This window comes from Aptenodytes forsteri, unplaced genomic scaffold (genome assembly GCF_000699145.1).
Source record: "Aptenodytes forsteri isolate BGI_AS27 unplaced genomic scaffold, ASM69914v1 Scaffold27, whole genome shotgun sequence".
Classification (NCBI taxonomy): domain Eukaryota; kingdom Metazoa; phylum Chordata; class Aves; order Sphenisciformes; family Spheniscidae; genus Aptenodytes; species Aptenodytes forsteri.
The window spans coordinates 4,406,328-4,420,213 of record NW_008794407.1 but is presented as its reverse complement, the minus strand read 5'-3'; positions in this window follow the sequence as shown (position 1 = coordinate 4,420,213).

The following is a 13,886-nucleotide window of genomic DNA, read 5'->3' as shown; positions in this document are numbered from 1 at the left end:
GAAGAGATTTCAGCTGTAGAACTATGTGTGGTTGTTGGATGCATTATGGGCTCATCCCAACCATTACCTTCTGAAACCATCCTGTATTATTCGTTTTCACAGTACTATATGTATTATTGGTCCTTCCTATATGGCAAGTCTCACATCCCAGCTTTTATGGAAATTATGGAAATAAGTGTTAGAATTGGTGTTACTACTGAGTGAACTAGATAGTATCTTACATGAAACGGGTTGTTGCTCTGTTGGTTTGTTAATACATCGAAGTTCTTATAAACAGAATAAAAAATGCCCCCTAAAACAGACCCTGCACATCTGACAGTAGTTATTCCTTACTATAGTCTTACACAGATGCAAAGGATGTTGATAGTTTTAAGAGATTTGGTTTTTGCTCTGTAACTGACAATTAGATGGTCACAACAGAAAACCTAGGAATGAGATTTCAACACAATATGTTTAAAGATGGAAAACCATAGGACAAACATTGGAAGATATATTTTCTATTTTAAGAATACCGCACCATATTATCAGTTTTTGTCCTTATTTTGTAGTTTGTCAGATACCTACATTCAAAAAGATCCAGCATTTACATTGTGCCATAAGGTTGTAAATTACCAAAATGGATGACTTTGTGAACGTTAAATTCAAATTTAGTGAATTTGACATTTACACTTGATTAAAAGCCCAACAGATAAATTTACCAAATATGTCTCTGTAATTAATTAGTTTTGGAAAGATTTGATCCCTGCCCATCATTAATTTATCTAAGATAAAGATGTAAAGGGCATCTGATTAGTTAGTTTTATTTAATGGTAGAGGTTGCAGTGAAAAGGACATAAATAGTGTAATAGATATAATTTTACACTCTCCAACTTCTGAGGCACCCCTCTTTCCTTGTGGCCCTGTTGACCAGAATTGACTTTGAAGTTCAAGTGCTTCCTGCTTTGAAAAAAACAAACCGTTACACACTCAGTAAAAGCAGACTATACACCTTCTGTGCTAATGGCGACATGACAGACGAGCACCTGACCCATGGGACAGCAAGACCAATGGATCACTGAACATGCATTCATATGTTGCATTTGCATGACCTCCTGAGACATGTTAAGAAGCCAGTGTATACATGTACAGTTGAGAAATATTCCTTTTATGGGACTACTTTCAGTCCACAACTCGCCTCATTGACACGCTGACAGCTGCAGGGCAGCACTGGGGTCACCTGCCTGTGCCTTGCCTCGGCACAGTGGGTTTGCAGGCTGCACTATCCAACACGCTGGGTCGTGGGACAGGAGGGTGCAGCAGTGCAAGTATATGAAGTGTAGGGACTATCTGGTAGAAATGAGTACAAAAGGCTGGACCGCAATTCCCTTTATAGCAGGAAACAGAATTCTCAAATTTCCTTTGAAGAGTCATAGAATGGAGAGTTTGGGAGATACTATCAGTTTATGGGTGAAAATGTGGTTTGTTTCAATACCTATTAATATTTCAGTTGAAAGACTGTGAAGAATCTCATTTTTTCCAGCTTCACCACTGTGTTTCACATCACTTTGTGTATAGCTTCGTCTTTTTGTCTCTTGTCCTTCTCTTTCATTAAGTAATAGAGTGGTAGACAAATAAGAAGTTACATTAAAAAAAAGGAAGAAAGGTAACCTCTGGGGGTTTATCTTTGACGTTCAGCACGTACCTGACTGTCTTCCAGTGGAACAGCTTTATCAATAGCTCAATTTGCACTGCTGTGAGATTTGTCTTCTCCTCCAAAGTGCTAGATATGGTGGCCTTATAGTGTCTCTTGATGAATTTGTCCATTTGCTTTTTCTTTCCTTCACCAGCACTGCCCTGCCTAACCGTCTGCAGTTGGACTTGGTTTTGCTTACCTCCTCAGTTAGCTGCTCTCACTTCACAAATGATTGCTTTGTATCTGTGGACCATGAACTGCTTGAACCAGCCATACATGCATGCCATTTGCCCATGGAAAAGTGTTCATACGTATGATCATTGGTTAAATAAACAGGGAAGCCCCTACTTCTAGCTGTACCTGCATTTCTTTTGCATAAGGGGCTGGCTGGTTGCTTAAGTGTCCTACCTGTTTGTGTTCAGGAAATCCACCTAGCCTCCCCTTTGTAGCTTGACAGAAAAGGTGTAGGGTTTTTTTTGCATTTCTTCAAGTAAAATTTTGAAGTGAGTATTTTTTTTTAATTCTCTGCAAGAATGATTGCATTTGTGTGAGCAAACATTGTGTGAGTATATAACTGGCTTTTGTGACACTAATGTCCATGTAATATTAGAGGCTGTCCTTTGGAAATGTTACCTTTACTATTTTATCGTATCTCTCTGAGAGTGTGCTGTATTCTGAATTAATTTTCCAAATATAAGTTGAATAATGCATGTGCTTCACAATATAGCAATGCAATATTATTCCAGTATATTCTTTGCATAACTGCATTTTATTACATTTAACAAAAAAATGTAAAATATCTATTCATCTATGCTTTTGTTCAATAAAAGTAACACCAGAAGAGTTTACTTCATTAGACTTCAAAGGATTTTATTCTGAGCCTCAAATAATTATAATTTAAAACATGGAAGCAAGCCTTTAAAACCATTTTGTGATGTTAGTATTTAAATACAATTATGAAAAGATTTTGCTGGCCATTCTTATCATATAGAGATAAAGAGAGCAGTATATTCACAGTGGACATGTCAAGCCTGGATAAAGTGATTGTGATGTTTTCAATAGACAACAAGAGCAATTTCTTTTTTTAATTAGAGGGTTGGAATCGGTGTCATAATTGTATATTTTTCTGACTGATTATTGACATTTTTACTGCCTCCTGAAAATATAATAATAATAAATCTGAAAGGAAAACCTCTCAAGTGATTGAGAGGAGGACCGGGGGAATACCACCTTCACATAAGAAGTACTGAAACATAAATTCAGTTGATTTCAGCTTCAGCTAAAATTGGGAGCTAACTCTAGGCTTGATAGAAAGTCCTGTGAAGAATTCATGATCAAACTGAATTCAGGGACAGAATTCTAATTTACTTCATCTGTGTCCAGGTTCCTTTTTCTTTCCTATCTATCAATTGAAAGAAAGTGTAATATAGTCATCTTTCCTATTGTTCCTAAACAGCACTTTGAGAGAGCTCATAGAAATCAGTAAGTACATCAACAGCTTTTAATGACCAGGAAGTTTTATTTTTTAGTCCATTGTTCATGTCAGGTTTAATTAAATATGTAATAATATATTCTTAAGGAGAACCGAGTGCTTGGGAGTAGCAAGAGCAGAGCTGCTCCACAGGGGAGGACGAGCTGGGCACCGAGGGTGTCCACAAGCACTGGCAGGGCCATCATGGACAGGGTGCAGTCCTGCAGCACCCAAGCAGGGCTGGGCTGGAGATGGTGACAGGACCTGGCGACAGTCCCAGGCAGGTGAGGTGATGAGCCATGGCCAGGATCTAGTCAGGAACAGCAGGAAGCAAGGCCAGAGGCAGGGCTGGAGACAAAGCTGTCCTCAGTGGAGGTCCAGGGTCTTTACAGAAAATCCAGTCTGTGAGCCAGAACTGCAGGAGACATGACCAGGACCAGGGACTCCTGCAGCATCAGTGGGGCAGGGACTGAAAGCCCCCAGGGCTAAAAATGGGGTCCTGGGCTGTGGGCAGGGTGAGGGGAGGCTCAGGGGAATGGGCAGGGACAGTCAGGGCTAGCGGTGCCCTCGGGGCCATGGCGCTAAGCCTGAATTTCTCTGCCAGCTCCGTTATCGTATGTGAGGCTAAGTAGAGTAGTTTTATAAAGGTGTATTAAGTACTTCTCTTTCATGAAAAAATACTGGGAATAACATAAGTCCACTGAATCATTTATATGACAAACTATTGAGGAAACAGAACACTTTAATTAAGGTTTCATATTGCATATACTGTTTCATGTGTTATTTTTGATAAAATATTTCTGTCATCTTTTGCAATGGGATAGTCTCAAATTCAGTCAGGTACTTTCCTGTGGTCACTAACATTTAAAAATGGCATTTTATGAGAGTAATAGTTGCAACAACATTTGTTTCTAGATTAGTATTTCTGCAATACAGATATTGCTGTTTCAGTTCAGTGCAATGTTAAAGTCAGTAATTTGAAACTTGGTTGATTGGATTTTTTTGTTTTTATTTTTCAGATGGACACTTGAATATTTGGAATTAACACTTGTATTTTAATACAAGAAGTCTTGTTTAAATTTTGTCTTTAAAAAAAAACCCAAAAACTTTTGTTGTTTTAGGTTATGCCTAACTGGGTTTTTTTGTTTATCCTCCTTTTCCCCTGTATTCAGTGGGCAAATCAGGGGGCAAAAGGCAGATAAGATAAGTAGATGGAAAAAGGTATTTTGAAGTATCAAAGAGGAGAGAGACAAAATTCAGTTTTGTTGGAAAGATTTTTTTAGGTTGGAGATGGAAAGTCCCCACACACTAAAACAGTCAGTAATCGAGGCAGGAATCTCAAAGACATAGTTACAAGTTTTCTACTCTGAGTCAGAGAGAATGAGGATTCAAACCTGTTTTTTTCAGCATTTAATCAATTTCATTTTTCATATTCTTGTTTTCATATTGTGTGCCCTTTCCATCAAACTGTTCTTTTTTTCTGGCTTTTTCATTTTTTTATAGCATTTATTGTAATTACACTAAGCAAGAATGAGGAAAAAGAAGTAACTTAATGTTCCACTGATTAAGAAATTCCCATAGGTAGGGAAATGTCCCTTCAAATTGGCATATGAAAACAGGCAGACAGCTGTTTGAAACCAGTCTCTTGCAGGACAATTTACTGTCTCAACCCCTGTTACTTTCTGGAGTTGTTTCATTTTTGTGCTTATTACAAATGCAAAGTTCAGAATCTCAAATATTTTTTCTTTGTTTTGTGTTTTCTTCTCCCTTTTGAAACAAAATTCTTGGATTTTGGAGCTACTTCAGGAGATTGCCAATGGGTTTCTTCTTAGTCCTGAGAGGTACTAGTTGTTTCCTGTTCTCATGAACTGCTTTAAGTTACAACATACCGTACTTTAAACAAAACAAACAAAAAAATGTAATGTGCCTACTTCAAGTTGTCTTCCTGTTCTAGCAAAACTACTGTTTCTACATGGAAGTTTTTCCATTGTGTAATGGAAATATTACTAAAATTGTAACCTGAATAACTAGGAGCCCTTCCTCCTCAATACTTTTACCTTCTCATACTTTAAAAGCAACTCTTCTCTGACTTGGTCAGTATACCTGACAAAGGCTATGAAATCAAAACCAGTTTAGGAGCAATCACTGCTTACCTGTGCTGCTGCTGTTCATTAGATAGTTTGCTCTATTTATTCATCTACAGGTTTATAACTACTGATTTTTTTTTTTATTTATCCCCAGAGAGAAACAGCTGAAAAGAATATCAAATTAAGTACTTTAGTAATCATGACATCAACTTGTGAATGGGGCCACAGTGAATTAACAGTCATTGGTAATAAACAGCTCATCTTGAGTTAAACATTTACAATTTTTTTCATGATGACACTTCAAAAATGAGGACAGCAAATACTTTCTGATGGAGCTAATCTGTTAAAAGGGGCAGTGGGATCTGTTCTTCATAAGCTCTCAAGGAAAATTTATAATCCAGAAGCTTTATTTTGCAGCTTTTCTTTTTGGAAAAATATTGAAGTTCTTTTTACCTTCATCTTCAGTAAGTTACATCATTGTGCCTGTCCTCCAGTGCAGCAAGAAAACAAACACGAGGAGCATGAAAACCAGCTTTCAGCATGGCAGCCAATGAAAAGGAAATGGCTTATGCTACCAGAGGCAGGAGTTTGGATTGCTTAGTTCTTCATTGTGAGGAGTTTGGGTTTTTTTTCCTTTTTTTGAAGAAAAGTATTTGCTCTTAAGAATGAACCAATTGAATGAATATAGCACCTGCTGGCAAGTCAACAATGGGTAGTAGATCTACAGGCAGAGCACAGTTAAGTAGGTAAACTGAAATAAGGCTTTGTGTTGAAATGTTTTTGTTTGCTTGGAATTCTGTGCATGTCTGGTTTTGTTTCAGTTTCTAGGAGGCTTATTTTATATAACAGAACTTCTGCCTGAGGAATCAAAGATCATAGAGTAATGAAACTTATAGATCATTTGTGATAGGAAGAAAAATCACTGAGTTCAGAGTCTCAAATTGCCTTGTTTTCCAAGCTGTGGGTAGAAAACAATAGGCATTTCTAACCTTTCTTTATCAGCAAAATGAAGAGATGAAAATCAGCTTCTGACAACACTGAGGAAAGCCAATTTAGTATTTCGGCTCTCAAATTCCTGTAGGGTATTTCATCTTGCTGTTGCTGCAAAACCCCAGTCTTCCTGGAAAATTAAAAATAGTTTGGCGGTTGTTGTTTTTAAGCTACTTAAATTAAGGTTTTTATTTTAATTTTTGCTTTCTGGAATGCATGATCAGACTGCAGTTACTAAAAATAATTGTCTCCCAGCTATCAGCTGTTTTATGCTATCACTGTCTTGCTATCCTGCCTCAGCTGAACTGTTCCTTGCTTTTTTTAATTCATGTCGTTCAAAGTAGCTTTAAAGTGCTCTTTTCTTACCTGTTCACTCAGACCAGCAATACGTTTAATCTCTAAATGAAATCTACCATCAGAACAGAGACTCAAGAGGGATCCTTGCCCGGTTAACTCATCATCACCAATACGCGGAACTAGCTGGGCACACAGAAATGGTCTCTGCACTGAGTGAAACAGGTTGGTAGCATGGAGGGCTGTGATAAGGAGTGGCTATTGCAAGGAAATTAAGATTCATCTGTAAGTTGCTCCAGTACAGTCTCCAGCAAAGTGTGGGTTCCTGCTGCATGAAATGAGGACAAATTGTGTACGATGCTGGGGTCTGAATGATCAGTTTCTGTGAGGGGCATGAGGGGACAGGCTGGCTGTGGGGACATGACTCAAAAATGTAGAGCTGTAAGAAGGTAGTTGCTTGTATAACTAATTCCTGTTCATAGTAATAGAATTTGAAGCCAATGAAGGCCATCTAGAAGGCCCATGCGGAGCAATGATACGCTGTAGTAGTATGTAGGATAATGTCTAGAAAGGGAAATATTGTGGAATTCGGGGCTTCGTAAAATTAATACTATCCTATTTTAAAATGTCAGTGTTCTCTTGAGTCGGTGTTGACACAGTTTGGTACCTATTTAGGCTCTCAAGCCCACATACACTTCCAAGTACACTTCCAAAGCAACACAAATCCCTGAATTTCTAAAAAGTCCATGTGTAATCCAGGTTGAAGATACTCTTAATTTCCATAGTGCACTTGGATTTGGAATACAAACTTGTATATTCTCTGAAAGTTAATGAAAAATTCCTAGTGTGTTTATAGCTCCTGGTCAAGAAAGTTATTTATGTATTTATTTGATTTGATTTGATGGCTTTTTCCTAACATCTTCTATGTTTTCTATACCATCTAAAGTAACTGAAGAAAAGGAGTGGGGGAGGAACAAAAGGCAACTTCTTTGACGTAAACTTTGCTTTTCTTCCCATGCTTTGTAAAAGGATTTATGCTTTTCAGGAACCACTGAAACAGCAACACTGGAGACTCTTCTTTCAGGAGAAGAACTTTCCATTCTGTTTTACAATTTTCCTTTTTTTTTGATGAGTAAGATGTAAGGAACAACAGAGGAATTTTTTTGGTTTGTTGTTTCTGCCCTCACCCCAGTCATTTATTTGAAGTGCTAACCTTGATAGTTATCAAAAGACTCTAAGCACAACTTCTGGAATGGTTCATGGGTTAGACATACATACTGTTAAGAGCTGATAAGGACTACATATGTCAATGTGCCAACGGGCTTATAATAAAATGGCACTTTGATGGGGTTTGAATTCCTGACAGACTGCCAACTCTTGTGCATGACCTTTGCCTAGCAAAAAGCTCTATCTTAATCAGAACTAATTAATTGTATTTGATCATGTTGTCTCCTGGGCCTCCAGAGATACCTTCTTCAGTTTGAACGGTGGAGGTTTAGTACTTTGTGGCAGTGACTGACTTACTCCCTGTGATGATTTGTGGAGCAAATGTTGCTGTGATCGCAAACATGGTATTTTGAAAGTCATTTGCTGAAGACCTTTGTGGAAGCAAATCTTACTTATGTTCTTCATATGATTTAGGCAGCACTTCATGTTGTTCCTTTCTTGAGGAAACACGAAGAATGTGTTATGGAGATGGAAATTTTTTGTAGACATTCCATTAAATTTGTAAGTTAGCACACTGCTGATAGGGAGTTGGTGCTGACTAGCAATGAGATGGCAACAACTTTCAGTCTGTCTTTGTAATCAGGCTTATACAAGTATATTAAATTTCTGCCTCCATTTTCCTGAATCATAAGTGCTGTTGAAATAACTTTTCTCTTAGAAAATGTTCTTTCTCCAACAGGATGGTTAGCCTTGCCAATTCTGTGAGGTTTTACTCTCTACAAGTAGGCTGGTGGCAATATTCTGTATATGTTGCATGTTGTTTGGCAGCAGTAATCAAGCTTTGGTATTTCCATGTCGAAATAGAAGACTTTTAGATATAGATGCTCAACATTTGTGTATAGCTTTTCACATTATTGAGCAGGGAGGTTTTATAACTGTTAATTAAACTTTTGTCCTTAAAAAAAGATTACAGTAATTTAGCCAAGTTTTTCCTCTATCTACTCTATCAGTAACATGACATGGTAATTGTAGTGTATCTGAAACAAAAGTCACATCAATTAAACAGCAATGTGAAAATGATTCATCTGAGCAAACAATATGTTCATGCTGCTAGTACCTTGTTCTCGGTGATTCAGACTGTTAATTACATTAATTACCAAAGATCAGTTTGCAGTTGAAATCCTGATTGTCAAATCTAATTTGATTTTAACTGCTGACACCTCTGACAGTATAGTCTGGTAACCGCAAATAATATTGGTACTTTCTGTCTATAATGGGACATTTTAGCAGCATCATTGAATGTCTGTTGTAAAGTATATAGATTGAGTATTTCAGCAATAATATTGAACTGTTCTGTGTTGCTAGCAAAATCTGTGGATTTCTTCTGGAAACTTTGGTTACTTTAATAATGAGGACACGTACTGATCACAGAACATCTGAGGCTGACAATTTTTATGGACTAGTAATCCTGTTTTTATAGAGCTGGATTATGACTAACTTTTCAACATTGTTGAAAAGCACTGAAAAGTGTTTTTCAGGGAAAAAAAAACATACCCCTTGACTGAATCATAATCTGATTCCCTGTGAAAATGTTCCTCTCTGTAAAGTTAAAATATAGTTTTGACATGTCTATCTTGTGTGATGGGCTTGCCCTAGAGATCTCTGAAGCACTGGAGACACGCAAATTTACTAACCTGGGAAAGACCTAAACTGATTTACATACATGTAAGTGTCCCTATGCTGGACTCCCATTTGTGGGGTTAAAAATGATGCGGGGCTGTCTCTCTTCCTTCGGCACGGAAATACCCTTTGAAACTCAAATTAAAATGTATTCCTGCAATGGCAGGTTTTATCACCATGGACTGAGTGCATAGAACAAAGATTTTGCTGAATAACATCTGTAAGAAAGCAACATGACAAACACAGGAGAAGGATTACAACATAAGACCTGCCAGCCACTGTCAAACTAACATTATGTATAGGCAACTGCTGTTATCTCTAGCAGTGACAAGTAGCTAATGATTATGGAAGAATATAAGAAAAGAGCATGGACAAAGGGATCTTCCTCATATGTCGACGCAACTTCTGTACTCCATACATAGTTGGATTTCTGTGAAAAAGGTCCGTCATATTAGTAGTCACTGACAGTGTTGTCCTTGTGAATTTGAACCCATTTATAATTTTGGCCTCCAAAACATCTTGTGGCAATGAGACCTATATTAGCAATCTGTTTAATCTGTGTCTGCTGGAGTAACTTCATTGTTTCAGTGATTTCAGTTGCTGCTTCATAAAACTAGGATAAACCCAGTATGAGACTTATCTGTTCTTGTGAGATTGTCAAATTCATTTTACAAATTCCAGGATTTGATATATATGGTTTAGTGTATATGTTATAACGGCACAATTATTTAGGATGATCTAATACTTAATAAAACAGAGGCATAAATAAATAATTTTCTGAAGTTGAAAAATATTTAAAACAATAGGGGGATAGCTTTATAACAGGCCTAGTAGTTAGGACCTTAGATTCTCATAAAATGCAGTTTCTAATTCTTGACATAAATGTGTGTTGTATGAGCACTTTACAAAATCTGTATATACTTTCTTCTTTTGCTTTTAGATAAATATTTCTAAGGAATGAACATTTAATAAGTATAAAACAAGGGAGGAAGATCTGTAGGAGTTTTACAGAATTCCCACGCAGTATACTTGGAAAGGTGTTACTGAATGAAAATAAATCTGCTGGAAAGGAGGTCTTGCAACTCAAAATGAGCTTGGCAAAAAGAGAAGCAAGTAACCCAGATGAAAGTGAATCCATCTATTTTCTTTCATTCAAGGTTTTATATTGAAGAGAAAAAGCAGGAGGATTTTTCATTATCTCATAACTGAGAGCTTGTACAATTGCATTGCCTCAGCTATGAATAGTTGTGTTTTCCTCTTGTATGCTGTATACTTGCTATCACAGGGAGTAAATAAACCCAGAATACGTGGACACATCCCTAAGGGTCTGGCACATGCATTTTAGGTTAAATTCTCTCTGCTGCTGATGTGGTTAGTTTTATTTCACAGTGAGTTTCACTGGGCAGCAGGGCACCTACCCTAATTCTTGAAATGTCTGCTCTCAGTGTTACCAGCAGAAGTGCAGTTCAGCCTGCCCGATGTGGTATGTGGGCTCTGCACAAGGGGACATTTTCATAAAAGATCAATATGTGTGTAACAATATCCTCCTGTGAATTTCAAGCAAAGCATATAAAATTATCTCAGCTTTAGTACCTAGCCTTTTTGTTATAATTTATGGATTTTCTCCCAAACATACTTCTTGAATACTAAATCATAATAGATGTATAAAAAAGAGTTTTGAGAGCTTCTTGTAAAGTGCCTAGGCTCACACAAAGAAAGCATAGAAATTCATCTAGTCAGTTAAGGGAGGAATTTTTCAAAAGAATGTTTAGGACCTCTGGCTCATGCCTGAGTTAATCTACTCCTCTCTGAATGTTTCACAGATCAAGGCTGTGTTTTGTGTTCCTGGAATGTATCTTCATAATTTTTATTCTAGTTAGATTGTGATTCTATTTAGAGATTGCAACAAAAGCAGAAAGGCATTGGAATAATGCCTGATTTTATTGCTTTTAGGACAGATTATTGCATTTTTAAATGGAAAGCCACTTAGATGAGTAAGTGGTTCAAATAAAGATAAAAGATTAATTTTACCACAGTACGTTTTAGGGGATTTTTCCAGTCAAGACAAGATCTTTTAAAATTAATATTCAAATAAGTTTCAAAATGTATTTAAAAGATTCTGTCAAATACAGCAGATAATCTTTGTCATAAATAATAGTTGATGAGTAGAAAAATGAAAATATTTTGTCCACCTCTCATCAGATTCTTTGGCTTCCTGATAATTTAGGATGAAAACCATCTTGGCGCAGGTTCAAAAGAAAGCTTAAGCTCAGGGAAGTGTAAGAATGAGTTGTGATTTCATGTAATATGTACTGGCAGTACGTATTGGATTGGAATTCTTGTTGAACATGAGCCAGCATGTAGGAAAAAGGAGGTTCTTCCAAACACAGCAGCACAACTGAGCTGTCCTTCACCTTCCATTTTGTTAAAACATGTGCCATTGAATGGCTGGAATGCCAATTGTGCAGATGCAGTTTTCATCAATTAAGTCTGATTTTTCTTCCTTTCATGTGCTTTGTATCTTTTACTTTTTACTCCTGCAGTTATATTTCAGCGTGAAAAAGAGTTTTGGATTGAACATTCTTCAATAAAAATAATTCTAATACTAAATTATCCTAAAGTCAAGCCACTATAAAGAAAAGAAGTTTCATCTGAACTAACTCATATCAGAGAAGGGCTATTCACTGGAGCAGAGAAAATGCGATAAGCACTATTGTTTCCATTACAGAAAAAAAATGAAGATGACTGTTTCAATGGAACCATAAACGAAGAATAATGAGAATACTGTTAGCCATAAAAGTGTTCTATTACTGATGACATTTCAGGCAGGATAGGATACTTTAAAGATGAACTCATAAAACTGCAAGCTTTCCTTTCTAACTACCTCCATTAGCACATTCACATATATTCCTGAGAGTTCTGAACAAGGAGTTAAAACTAAAATTGTTACGGCACGCTGCAGTTAAAAACTATTGCAGTTTTTTAATAAATTATACTGAAAATAACATCTCTAAATAAATAAAATAACATCTCTAATTAAATAAAGTTTGCACTTATTTTCTAAAAGCTGCATTTGGTTGTAGAAGTAACTGTTTTGTATCAAAATTGAAAGCAAGTGTACAGGTAGTAAAGTACTTATTTTAAATGTATCTGTGGATAATTTAGTGCAAACCTTATAACTTCATATTTTTAGTAATGAATTTATTGTTGCTTTCCACTAGAAATTGTGAATTTCTGTACCTGAACCAGATGACCTGTTCCCATTGTAAGAGTTACTGAGAATGTCTTCATTTATAATTGTAATAAAAATATTAATACATTGAAAAGGCAAGACAAACTGCCATCTGGTCCAATCAATAATACAATCTCCTTTTCCTGGTCCAATCAATAATACAATCTCCTTTTTCATAATATATACTTCAAAAGTAGAAACAAAAGAGAATTTGTCAGATTTGAGCATGCCCAATTTAGTTTTGTACACTGCAAACACAAACTAAAAAAGGCAGAGGAAAAATCTAATCTTTAGAACCCAAATATTTAAAGCAGTTAAAGGAATAACTCAGGAAGGAAAGAAATATTTCCATGAAGGAATGAAATCATATGCCATTTAAAAGGAGAAATATATTTCTATTTGGGCAGGGGGAAAAAAAAAATCAAAATTGCAACCCAAACTGCTTTTAAATCTCTTGCCTACATGTGCATAAAATAAAATAAACTGCCTAGTTCAACAGATGTGAGAGTCATAACTTCTCAGGGGCACTGATGCATTCCTTTAGTTGCAAATTTATTGAAGTTTCTAATAAGAGGCCAATCTCAAAGGAAAAAAAGAAGCATTCAGATTATGAGGCACCAATTTTGAAGATGTTTGGATTTATGGAGTTTCATTGAGTAGACTATGTAAGCAGAATGTTAGTTGGTTTTCACTTCCTTTTTTTTTCTTTAAAGCCATCATAGGAAACCAGTAATTTTCATTCTGCAATGAGAAAGTCTGATTTTCTGAGTTAATGGCAGCCAAAGAAAATTTCTTATAATGTTATGATTTCAAGGGACTACAGTGTTGATCTGCTACAAAGAGCAGGTTGCAGCTACTTCGTTATGTCCCTGTTCCATCCTGTAATTTGAACAGCCCAATTCTCACATTAAAACTCTTCACTTTCCAGCATGGAATTAACCTCTTGTGTTTTAGTAAAGGGGAAATATTTCTAAAAGTTAATCACATCTTCAGGCTGCGAAATTTTATGAACTTTTTTCCCTTGACACTGAAATTTGCCTGGAATATTCATGAGCATTTTCATAATTTCGTTTGAGCAATGTGTTTGGTGGCTTTGCTGTTAGACATTACTAAGTTTTTTGTTTGGTTTTTTTTTTAATTAGTGTGAAGTTACAGGAATCTCCCCCATTGAAAAATGCTGGCATTTACTGAGACAAATTGTCTTTTCTATAGTAATCTGATTGTTTCTGAAAGCAAGAGAGAAGAGATTTTGTACTTATGTGCCGTTGTGAGCTAAACAAAGCAAGATGTACT